This window comes from Phocoena phocoena, chromosome 11, assembly GCF_963924675.1.
Source record: "Phocoena phocoena chromosome 11, mPhoPho1.1, whole genome shotgun sequence".
NCBI lineage: Eukaryota > Metazoa > Chordata > Mammalia > Artiodactyla > Phocoenidae > Phocoena > Phocoena phocoena.
In genome coordinates this window covers 30,845,206-30,858,081 of record NC_089229.1, presented here as the reverse complement: position 1 = coordinate 30,858,081, position 12,876 = coordinate 30,845,206, and positions in this window count along the sequence as shown.

Genomic DNA, 12,876 nt, shown 5'->3' with positions numbered 1-12,876 from the left:
CTGGTTGCAGCCAGCGGGGGCTTCTCTAGGCGCACAGGCTTCAGTAGTTGCAGCACATGGGCTCAGTACTTGTGGCTCATGGGCTCTAGAGCGCAAGCTCAGGAGTTGTGGTGCATGGGCTTAATTGCTCCGTGGCCTATGGGATCTTCCCAGACCAGGGCTTGAACCCATGTCCCCTGCATTGGGCAGATTCTTAACCACTGCGCCACCAGGGAAGTCCCAGAAAGAAGAGATTTTTTTTAAAAAAAAGAGAGAAAGAGGTTAAAAAAAAAGAATTGGAAACCGTTTGACTCAACTGGCTCAAGCATCCAGCCTTCCTGTTTGTCCTCAGAGTGGGGAAGAAAAAGCCTTTGGTTAGAATAACCAGCAGCAGCAAAACCTTGTGATTCTGAAATACAACCACGCAAAAATGCGAAGTGTATTTAGCAAAAAGGAAGTAAACTGCTCAGAAAAATTTGTGGTAGTGCAAGGAATTCTACAGATTTAATAAATTACAAAGAATTTAACAAATTTTATCATAAGCTTTCAAAAGCCTCTCATACAAGGGACTTCCGTGACGGTCCAGTGTTTAAGACTCTGTGCTTCCCCTGGAGGGGGCGTAGGTTCGTTCCCTGGTCCGGGAACTAGGATCCTGCATGCATCGAGGTGCGGCCAAAAAAAAATTTTTTTTAACTGCAAACAAAAGCTTCTCACATGTCTCAGTGGTCTCTAACGTAAACACATCTACATGGTAGCATCTATTTCTATAGATTTGAGTTACTACTCTGAAATGATGTAATCTTCCATCTGGGGCAGCTTCCAAATACCTTTCCCAAATGATACAGGAACAGAATTCAACCTCTCCCTCTCCTTTCTTCCATTCCTCAAAGACCATGCCATGCAAGGCTGCACGTTAGCGTCCGTAAACCAGGAAATACTTAGTAAACAGAATTTGTACTCCATTTATTCTGAGTTTACTTTAAGAAGCTACTTATCTCTTTTAGAAGGACTTCGCTTGCCAATCACCTTTTGGAAAAGGCCTTAGAGAGGCACTCCCTGAGGACGTGCAGAATCTGAGGTCAGCAGCTTGCGTGATAGAAATAAACAACTAAACTATCTCCATCTTAAGATCTTCCCTTTTCCTTCCAAAGACAATCATTCTTTTCAGAGCAACTGAAAAGCTCAGCCTCTGTGTACCAGTGCTGAATCAAATCTAGGAGACAGAGTTTTGGGTGAAGTAGAAAAGAATAGCTTTATTGCTTTGCCAGGCAAAGGGGGACACAGTGGGCTCCTGCCCTCAAAAACTATGTGTCCCAACTCGGGAGGATTTGATGAGGAGTTTTATAGCAACGGGTCAAGGGTGGGGTTGCTGATAAGATTAGGGCATGTGCAGGGCCTGCACTCCTCTAATCTGGTCTCAAGTAATCTTCTTGATGAGCTCTCTGGTTCCTTTAATGTAGCCTCAGGTGGTCTTTCTCTGGTATGAAGAATGCTAACATCTTAAAGAGCTTAAAGAATTTGTTATGTGTATCCCTTGAAGTGGAACCAGGACCCTGCCCCAAGCCTGCACTATTATTTCCTGGCTTCCCCTCCCTTGTCTTTGCATCCCCTCCCTTCCCGTTTTAGCAACTGTTCGAATTTGCCCTTTGGAACTCAGGGAAGGTCATGGAGGCTGGAGTCAAGAAAGCGGGGACAGAAAGGCTTCTGTGCCCAGGAACCCCACAGGGTCTTGCTTGGTTCCACAACTGACCATGTACTCAGGTGTACACACATGGAGGAGTGTACATGAACACACATACTTGCATACACACATCGAAGTGTCTCCTCTGCTGCATTCTTAGACACATGACCATAATTTCTTCTTCAATGGTGGGTTATGCTAAAACACCTAAAATCAATAATAATTTTGAGGTAGAAAGGCCCTGCAAGGTCATATTGTTCAACACCTCATTTTGCAAAAATGATGAAGTTGAGGCCCAGGTAAGTTAAATTCATTCCAAAGAATTTATATTCCCTAAGAATTTTGACACAAGAAGTTTCTCCATCTCTGATCTCTCACGGTGGAAAAATCAAAGCCTCTTAGGTCACGTCAGTTTCAAATCCCAGCTCCACCCTTTACTGCTTTGGTGATCTAGGTAAATCAATCCCTCTAAGCCTCCACTTGTCCATCTGCAAAATGGACATGGTAAGAGTTGAAGGGGTCCAGAATATACCACCGTGAAGAGTTTGTTTCCTAGACTCCCTTTATCTGCCTAAAAGCAGAGCCTTCCAAAAGAATTCAGCTGTCATAAACACCCTTCCCGGGAGTTTCACAACCAGGGAAGATTGACTTCTATTACTGGGGAGAAGTCAGCAGTAGGATAAGAAGTCACTCTAACAGACATTGTCACAAAACTACCGTATCTCCCATTTATTCTCCTAAGGGACCATTTATCTTTCCTAAGAGTCATTTGTTTTCCCATAAGTGCCCTTCTCCCCCTCCACTTCCACTATTAAGATGGTATATAAGCCCTAAATTCTAACCACTTCCTTAGTCATATTTTTCTGTGAACTCCTGCAAACATACGTGAATAAAAGTTTGTCTTTTCTCTTGCCAAGCTGTCTTTTGTCAGTTTAATCCACAGCCTCCAATTATAGAACCTTAGAGGTTACAGGAAAAGTTTTTCCTCCCCAACAGAACTAACATGTATTTGTTACTTAAAATGAGCAAGACACCATCCTAACACTAAGTGTATTAATTAATTTGTTTCCCACTATGTCCCTATAGTATTTTCATTTTCCAGGTTAGAAAACTGAGGCATAGAGAGATCAACCAAATTGCTTAAAGTCAGACAGCTAGTAAGTGATAAGAGTCAAGATTTGAACCAAGGCTTCCAGCTCTAGAGCCCTTGTACTTAACCACCATGAGAGAGTAATCTCTTCCTCACGAAGAGAGTACCAAAGATTAGAGGAGATAGTCTGCATATAGGACACAACCTGGCACAAAGGAAGGGCTCAAAAAATATAGATTCTGTTTTTACTATCAGAAAATGATCCATCAATATGCTTCAGATGAAACTAGACCTTTTCCTGTCTCTCATCAAGGGATTAGGGTAGAACAAGGAATCTAATCTGTAAGTAATATAACTAATTTGTGTTTGAATTAGCTATAGCTTATAGCTTGACTGATGTATGGAGGGTGTTGGAGTTCCCGAAAAAAGACAAGGAAAAGAGAGCCAGAGGACAGAAATTTGTCAGGATTACTCAGCACCATCCAATGGACTTCAACATTCCAGTGACTAAAAAGGTGTGGGTTTGGTTTCGTTTCGTTTTGTTTCATTTTATTTCATTTCCTTTCGTTTCATTTCATTTGTCTTACCACAGAGCAGGAATGTTTGTCTTGACCCTAATATGACCTGGATGAAGTATGCCACAAACTCCCTGGACTCTGATTCACTTGCTGGTCAGCAGTCTTGCAATGAGGGATTCAGCTCTCCCAGTGCCCTCATCCTCATGCTGGAAGGGAGAGACCAGTGAGATGGGCAATGTCCACATCACTGTGGAGGAGGACAAAGCAGATGTTAAAAACCCAGGCTTTGGAGTCGAGCAGATCTGTGAACAAAGACCAACAAATGACTTAATTTCAACTCTCTGAATACCTATTTTCTCATCTGGAAGATGGGAATTTCATATCCCTATAAAACCTACCTCAAAGGATAGCTGGACCAGCCTCATGGTAATAGCTCAATATGTACTCTCTAGTAAATTTATAAATTGGCTCTGTGATTCAGCAGCCTATTGTAGGACGTCTTCCATGAGCCTTCCCTTCCCCACACAGAAAAACACATTCCCCTATTCCTCTCAGTTGCCAGAGTACTGCTTCTGGATCTCTTTTATGGAAATAGGTGACATTAGTTTCTATGTGCCAGCCAAAGTGCTGAACACTTCACGTACATTTTCTCATTTGATCCTGACAACACCACCACGAGGTAAATACTCTTATTATCTCCATTTTTCACAGATGAAAAGAGGAAAAATTTAATGAGGTTCAGGAACTGGTCTAAGGTTATACATGTAACTAGTAATGAAGCTAAGCTTTGAACCTGAGGGAGTTTAAGTCCAGAATCCATGTTCTTAACTTGATGCTATTTGTCACTCTATACCCCACAATGATTTATGTTCCTTAAGGCTAAAATGCCAAGATTTGTATCTAATTTATCTTTTTATAGCCTCCAGACCATTCCTTGAACACAACAGTTTGTCTTTTATTAAATGAATAAATGAATAATTATATACCATAATTCTACTCCCCAGAGCCTTACAATCATAATTTATTTGTACTAAGTGTTTTACATCAATTTCTCATTCAATCCTCACAACTCCATCAGCTAAGTGTTACTATTATTCCCATTGTTCAGATGAGGAAACCCCAAGGCTCAGAGATACTAAGTGACTTGTTCAAGATCATATGGATAATAAGTGACAGATCAGGAAGACTGAACCCATTGATGGAATTTGTAATCTTCATTCCACAGGTCAGAACCATATCCAAACTGAGATATTCTATGGTCCACTCAGCCAGCATCTTTCTTTTTAAACTTTTAAACTCTTGATTGCTTTTGTCAAGGACTTAGGAGAGCCTTAAAAATATGAAACTTTGAATAAAAATCAGTGGCAATTCCAAAATGTCCTTATGAGAAGGATTTGGGAGTAGAAATTTCATTGGAACTGAGGTTGGGTGGGGAGCATGAATTTTTTGAAATGATCATAAAGCTATATGTTCACAGGAGTCTCACTATCTTTATTCAGATTCTATTATTATTCGTGGATTGCTGATGGATATTATAGGGGCACATTAAAGGGATAATCACTCTTCTGTTTGAGGATATATTAAAAACTGTCTTTCATGAATCTGTAGGTGGACCATTTGTCATTTTCCAAAAGCAATGTAGACATCAATAAAGTGAAATCTCAAATTTATAAATGATGCCAAGATTTTCTGGCAAATGAAATACCAACCTGACAAGAATAAACACTGGGAAGATCTCACAGAGCTGTGTGAGTGGGCAGAGAACACTGACGCCCAGTACAGGCAGTTGAACGTAATGCCCACAGGAAAAGAGAACCCACCTTGTTCTCCGGAGACCAAGGCCTCCAAGTGCAGACGTGATCCAGGAAAAGGATGATGGCATCATTGTAGCCCATTCTCTGAGGAAGGCGGTCCAAAGTATTGTGGCGGTCACAAAAGCAAGCATCATCAGGAAGGATGTTAAAAACAAAATAGAAAGCACATCTCGTGAGTGCTCACACACACGCACACACATATACACACGGAGACACCAGAATTCATCTGCTCCAGAAATACTGGGTTGAGTTCCAGTCATTAAACCTCAAAAATGTCAGAATGAAACTGGAATGTATCCAAAGAAGGTCACTTAAAATTAGTCAATATTAGGGTTTGTAAAGAAATCAGAGAGACTTTAAAACACGTCAGCCTGAAAAGACAAAATATGAGAGTTGGTGGATCAGAATCTATAAAATATTTTTTCATTTTTTTTTTTAGATCAGAGGGTTCTGATAAAGTTATAGAGTGAACACAGTCCCAGCACAGCAGACCTAGAAGTCCTGGTGAAATTAAAGTATTTCTAGGACAATTTATATTTTCAAATGCTATTCTATAGGACAGGTAATAAGCTAGAAAAAAATCATAACTCTAAGAGAGTCTAAAGTAGGGAGCTCATAAAAGCTTATGGTACAGTTAGAGCTAAATTATATGCCCCATCTTCTGATGTCCATGTTATGAAAGACGTCTAGCAAGCTCCATTCACACTGTTCTTTGAAGACCCTGAGAGTGGAGATTCTAGATTAAATTAACTACTGGCTCAATACATATGGCATATCTGGTAATTCCCAAAGTGGCCAATCAAAAGAATCACCTATGGACCTTTTATTATAAAACAGATTCCCAGGCCTCATATCCAGTAATTCTAACTTGGTAGGTCTAGGCTTAGCAACCTTAAGAGAAAATCCTTTCCATGGGAAAATCCAGAGTGTGATAGGATTGGCTGAACTTGAATCATGTCTTATCCCTGAACCAATCGCTGAGATGGGAAAATGATGTACTCTTCTTGCCCTGCCCTGGGTCGTGTACCTGCCCCTAGAGTTGGGGTAGGGCTTTCGCCAGGAATGAAGTGGGTAACTAATATTCAGTCTCCCCTTTTTCCCAAGTAACAGAACCTCAATTATATGTTAGGGGAAGCACATGCCCAGCTAAAAGTCTATATTCCCCAGTCTCTCTAGCTATGGCCATGTGGCTAATTCTGGGTATTGAGTACATAGAGTACAAGTCTGGTACATGTTTTCCTGGAAGCTTCTCTGAGGGAACAGACTCTGCAAGAGGGGCACTCTTTTCCCTTTTTTCCATCCTCCTTCCTACTGACTGGAATGTAAATGTGATGACCAGCATGGAACCGCCTTCTTGTGACTGTGGGGATCAAAGCTAGAAGAAGCCTGAGTCTCAAATGGGCCTGTGAAGTGGCCCTACCAGGTCAGGATTTTACACCTCCTGACTTTTACAGACGAGAATAAATCCTCATGAGTTTTGATAATTTTTAGTTTTTGTTCTCTAATATAGGCCTCTGAACCTAATTCTCCCTGATACATTACAGTAAGATTCTGTAACCAGATGTGTGATATTGTGATTTACGATAAGAAATATATATATTGGTCTCTTATTGGTCCCCAATTCCTGACAGAGGGCTCTTGAGACCCTTGTGATTTCCTGGGTGATAAGACTATCTTTTGTTCTAATAAGAGGACTCTGGGTGGGCTTTTGGATGAGGGCCGGTCACAGGAAAGAACAAGCCATGAATAGATGCTTGGAATTTTCAGCCCTGCCTCACATTATCTTGAGAAGGGAAAAGGACTGAAAATGGAGTTAATGATTGATCACGCCTACACGATGAAGCCTCCATAAAAATTCCAAGAGTATGGAGTTTCGAGAGCTTCCCGTTTGGTGAGCACATACTTACTGGAAAGGTGTCACACCCCCAACTCCACAGAGACAGAAGCTTCTGCATTGGAGACCCTAGACCTTGCCCTATGTATCTCTTCACCGGGCATACATCCGTATACTTTGTCATATCCTTTAAGAAACTGGTAAACATAACTACATGTTGAATTGAACCTGAGAAGAAGGTCATGGGATGCTCTGATTTGTGGCCATGTTGGACTGAAGTTGTAGGTAATCTGGGACCTTCTACTTGCTGTTAGCATCCGAAGTGGGGTATGAACAGTCTTGAGGGATTCAGCCCTGAAGCTGTGGAATCTGCCACTATCTTTAAATAGAGAGTGTTAGAATTGAGTTTAACTATAGGACACCCAGCTGGTGTCACAGAGAATTGCTTGGTGTGGGGAAAATCCTCTACACATTTGGTGATCAGAGTGTGAGAAGGGAAGTGTGTGAGTAGTAAAGGAGACACAAGAAACAGACACACAGGAGGAAAGAACAGGAGTTTTTCCAATTCAAGATGTAACTGGGAAGGGAGGCTAGGCAAATCAAAAGCCACTGTTTTTTCTACTCTCTGCAAATTATCTTTAAATTTCACCCCCATATCCCTGGGTATTCTGATTTTTGCTATCTGTTTTACGTCTTGAAAAATACTTTTGCCATGCCTTACAAAGAATTTGTCTTTTACTACTTCCAAATCTAGGCATAATTCATCACCTACAACCGTAGCATCCTTTTTACATGTCTGTGAAAAAAACACCACTCTTCAAAACTTGGTGCAAGATTTAGGATACCCCAAAACACTTCTAGACCAGCCCCACTTAAGTCCAGATAATCAAAAGTAGATATTCTTTCATCTCAGTCTCTCTGACTCTGTTTCCATGTTTGTTAAATAGATTCAGTGGTTTTCAAACATTTTTAGCCATAAGTCCCTTGATTCCCTAAGACTCCACGTAAGGTTATGCAGGTCGGCACTGCCAGTTTTGTCATTGTCTTTCTGATAGACACCTTTTAGAGTTATATAATATACAACCTGCCCCCAAATGTACCCTTCCGTGAGAAGGACCAGAGGGATAAAGTTTGAAAAGCACTGCACTGATATTTTCAATGTGTATAATCAATAAAGGACTAGTATTTAGGATATCAAAGTATTCGTTATATCAATACAAAAACTAGAGGTAACTCATGAAAAACTCAGCAAGAGGCTTGAACAGAAACTTTGCAAAATAAAATATCCTTTGCCAATCAATACCAAACAAAGGCTCAACCTCATGAGGATTCAGAATACTGAAAATTAAAATCATAATAAATAACAATTTCACACCTTCCAGATAAGCAAAAACTAGAAAAGTCTGACAATATCAAGTGTTGACAAAAATGCGAAACTATAAAAACTCAAATACCATTGGTGGTGTTTAAATTGGTACAACCACTTTGAAAACAATTTGTCATTATATAAGTTGGGGATCTACACAATCTATACCTATTCCATTCCCTTGTGTTTCCTCAGGGAAACATGTGCACAGGGGTATCAGGGTACATGCACAAGAGTCCTCTTAGCAATACTGTTCATAATAGTTAAATCTGGATAAAACCCAACCGTCTATGTAAGGTGGTCTACTACAATGGAATACCATGAAATACAATAGAATACTATTTTGCATGAAAATAATGAACTATCACTATACTCAATAACTTGGTTGAATCCATCACAAATATAACATTTTCTCTGCCCAAATGAAAACATTAATATTCTTTCGTAAAACTATTTCATATTTTATTTCATGGGTCAATCTTTGTGATTGTTTCAATGGTATTACTATGTTGGGAACATTAGAGACAGACGAAAGATGAGTTAGATTAAAAGAATAATTGCAGCATTGTTGACAGCTATAACGTTTTCAAGATAGGACCATAAGACTAATTTGGGGGCTCGTTATTACTTCTTAGAGTCCCACATTCAAGCAGTTTCCATGTAAGAAGTGGAAGGTTCTGTTTTCCAAAAATGGTTGCAGCCATATTTTCCATCGCACGTGCTCTCAGAATCTTGCCCCTCCTTCATCTCCTCACCTTGAACCGTGGTAGACCCTTGTGTGACTTAAGAGCCTACGTTCTGAAACTAAACACAGATACTTGACTCTCTCACTTGGGGTTTCACGCATGGAACATCACACTGTGAGGAAATTTAGGCCACATGGAGAAGAATCAAAGTCCCTGACTCAAGCCGTCGGCTGAGCCCCCAGCTGACAGCCAGCACCAGCTTGCCAGCCACGTGAGGGAGCCATCTTGGAAATGGAGCTTCTGGCCTGCAGTCGAGCTAAGAGAGCATTGAGCAGAGACCAGCCTTCCCTGCTGAGATCTGCCCAGATGCAGACGTAGGAACAAAATAAATGATTGTTGTTGTTTGAGCCTCTAAGTTTGGGGGTAGTTTGTTATATAGCAATAATAACCAGAACTTAAGATAAAGGGACATTCCTGCTATGATTGTCCTTGGAGTTATGTGCTCCCAAAGAACCTCTTCTGTACCTTCCCCACTTTCTTCCTTCTCCTGTTAGCATTTGCAATGGGAATTAAACTAGACTTGATGAAAAATGCTTAATGTAATAAATACCTAGTTTGTCTCCAAATGCAGTAAAAGAAGAATTCTAGCTTAGAAGAAGCAATTTTTTTTTAGCTTGGTGCTTTTCAGGATGTCATTATCAAATAATATATATTACTTCTTCTTTCATTTGTGTGTCTGAGAGTTCATTTTTGGAGGTATGGTGGTCCAAAACTTCTCATCATTTAAAGGCTGCACACAGTCTCTAAAGGTATTTTTCCATGACAAAATAGGGAAGTAGGTGGGCCAAATTGCAGACATGTGGACTAATCATCCTTTCCCCTATAAAAAATAAAATATAGGGTCTAAAATGTTATTTTGATCGTTGCAGCAGGTAAGGACATACAAGGACTTGCCCAATAGTTCTTTGGGGCTTCCGCTTTGACTTGAGGCACCAGCAGAAAGATGAAGAGGTGACACTTTGAAACATGACTTTGCCTTCGTCAGCCTTTGAGGGCCTGTTAAGTCTTTGGCTGCCTTTTATTTTAACCTTGTTTCATTGAATCTGTGTAACACAGATCAAGGCCTGGATAAATATTTGTGAATTGTTTGAACCTTGTTCTGTGCCCTTAAATAATCTTAGGAAATCAATATTGGACTTTAAAGAAGTTTAAAGATTCCGTCACCAAAACCAGACTAATTCAGGGCCCACTGTGGTAGAAACACAAGAGGAGTACGCATATTGGAAAGTCTGCAGAATCTTTTGGAAAATGACTGTTACAGTGTGAGGAACTGCATATAAATTTACACCCAAAGTAACCCTTTTGAAGCAGTTTAAAGTCTGAAGACTGATTTTTCAAGATGACTTTTCAAGAATCTTTACTTACGGCCAGCTTTCACGTGATTTGCCTTTGTTGTGTTCTGCTCCTCCACTATTTTCTAATATGCCCCTCTTATTCTGCAGCCTTCCATGGTTCTCTCTCTCTCCCTCTCCCTCCCTCTCTCTCTCTCTCTCTCCTCTCTTCCACCCTCGCCAGGCCAGCTTTCCTCCAAGAGGATCACAGTGAGGAAGTGACTATCTCTGGGGCCAGTTCACTTGTGTAATCCTGAAAGGGGAGTATGGGCAAGGTTCAGGGCCAGCTGGCCAGCTGCTAGCCGCTCTAGAGCTCGTTAGGGACATCAGCTTTGTAATTTATGTGCTCATGGGTCCAACATAGAGTAACTTCTCCGTGGAGAGGGAGGATGGAAGCTTCTAGGCAGACCTGACATCTCTCTGATGACATATCAGGTGGGGTCCTCTGACTCTCTCTTGATTTGGCTGTCGAATTCGGGTTTGATTTGGCAGGTCACTTAACTCTGCTTCCTCCACTTCCTCGGCTGTAAAACGGGGTCACCACTTCCTAGCCAGCATCACAGGACTTTATAAAGACGAGCAAATACTGATGACAAGCAGTTTACAAGAAGAGCCAAAGCCTCAAAGTTCTACCAATTCCCATGAGGTGACTTCAGGCTCTATTGGCCTCTCTCTGCCTCAGTTTCCTTGCTGAAAAATAAGGATGGTTATAGGACCCATCCCGGAGCTGCTCTGAGGATTAAATGAGATAATATTGTAAACGAAGTACAGTATCTAATACCCTCAGTAAATGTTATTTGTTTCCCCTCATCTGCACCTCGTTTTACCATCTAGTTTGTGTACCAGAACACTGGAATGATAAAAGAATCCTAGAATGAGAGGTTAAAAACTCTCTCATTTTATAGACAAGAAAAAAAGAGACTTGGTGAGGTTGGGTGACTTGCCCAGGGCTTCTGATTCATTAGTGAGAGTCAGAGTTCAGGTCTTCTAATTGTTGGTTCAAGCAAGTCTCCATTTTCACTCCTTTAAAGGCTGTGCTGGTATTTCTATCCCCAGATAAGCCTTTCTCCGTCTGATTTTAAACCTAAGACCAGTTCTGACCATTAAGCAGTACATCTTCTAAGTCTCCTGCAGCCCCACGAAACCTGCAGACAACGTCCGGGAAAGGGCCCCCCCCGCCCCCAGCCCCCTGCAGAAGGCCAGGAAAGGTACCGCTTGCCCAGAGACCTGAGCAAACCGCTAATGGAGACAGCAGGTGAGGCGGGAGGCCAGGGAGCTGCAGCTGTTGGCAAAGGTTGCCCTAGTAACCGTGCAGGGCTCCATTCAGGAAGTGAGCCCAACTCCAAGATGCAAAATGATCGCCTTCAAGGGCTCCTGTGAGCACAAAGGAACCAAAGGAACTGAGGGATGGCCAGGAGAAAGGGAGGTGTGGGGTGAGATGGGGGCCCAGGCTGTCAGTTACAACCTTCCACCTTCCAGAGAAGAAAAATAACGGAAGAGAAGAGCTGTTTGAATCTTCTGGCCTGTGTGAACCGTAAAAACACCCATTTAACAGGAGTCCCTTTGTGGCGATGGAGGGAAGCAGGCGCCCCTCTGTTTACCAGCCTTATGAAACAGTATGCCGGGAGAGGGGGGAGAAATCCCAAACCTTGCTAACTTTATGGGGGCCCTAAACTCTTCTTGCTGCCTCTCTTTTATTCACACTGATGACAAAGACCATTTGCTACCAATTTATTGGAAACTTTTTTTTTTCACAGCTTGAGCTGCTTAAATGCAGGGAGCTCCCTCTCCCCACAAATCGCTGTCAGACACTTGCTGAATGGGCCAGGCTCAATTATGCTCCTGCCACAGGTTCAGCTCACACTGTGACCCTGCATGGCTTCCTGCTATTCATATGTGTTACTTCCCCTTTGTGGTAATGGCTTGTGGCACTTGGCCAGAAAACATTATTAATTTCAGAAGTGGACTGACAAACAACAAACCCACAGTGAAACGAGAGGAAGTGCTGGGGAGGCCAGCTGTCGGCTTGAGCAGAGCTGTAGGAACTCAGTGTATGCAGGTTCTAGAAGGAAAGGAGACGATAATCCACAAAGAGGAAATGCACTAAAATTATCCACCGCCCATATTAAAGAAAAAAGAAAGAGAAAAGAAATCAGAGAAAAGTGGTGGGGCGGGGGGAGGTGTGTGGAGAAGCACGCAGCTACTCGAGCTGCAGCTGGACAGGAAATTGCTAACGCTGCTTGCAAATCCCTACTTTGAAGAGGCAGTTTAGGGAATGCCAGGAGCGGAAACCGTTCAGAACTGGATTAACACGAGCCAAGTTGAACTGCAACCCACTTCTCCTTTCGGAGCTCTGGCTGACTTGGGGCACCCAAATGGGAGAGACTGACTTGGTGTTTTTTTGCACTGTTTCTGCCTTTTATACATGCCTAGGTGCTAAAAGTCACACTGGACGGCTTGATATGATTGCCATAAAATCAGGGCTACTTGCCTCCTACCAAATAATTCAACTGGTAT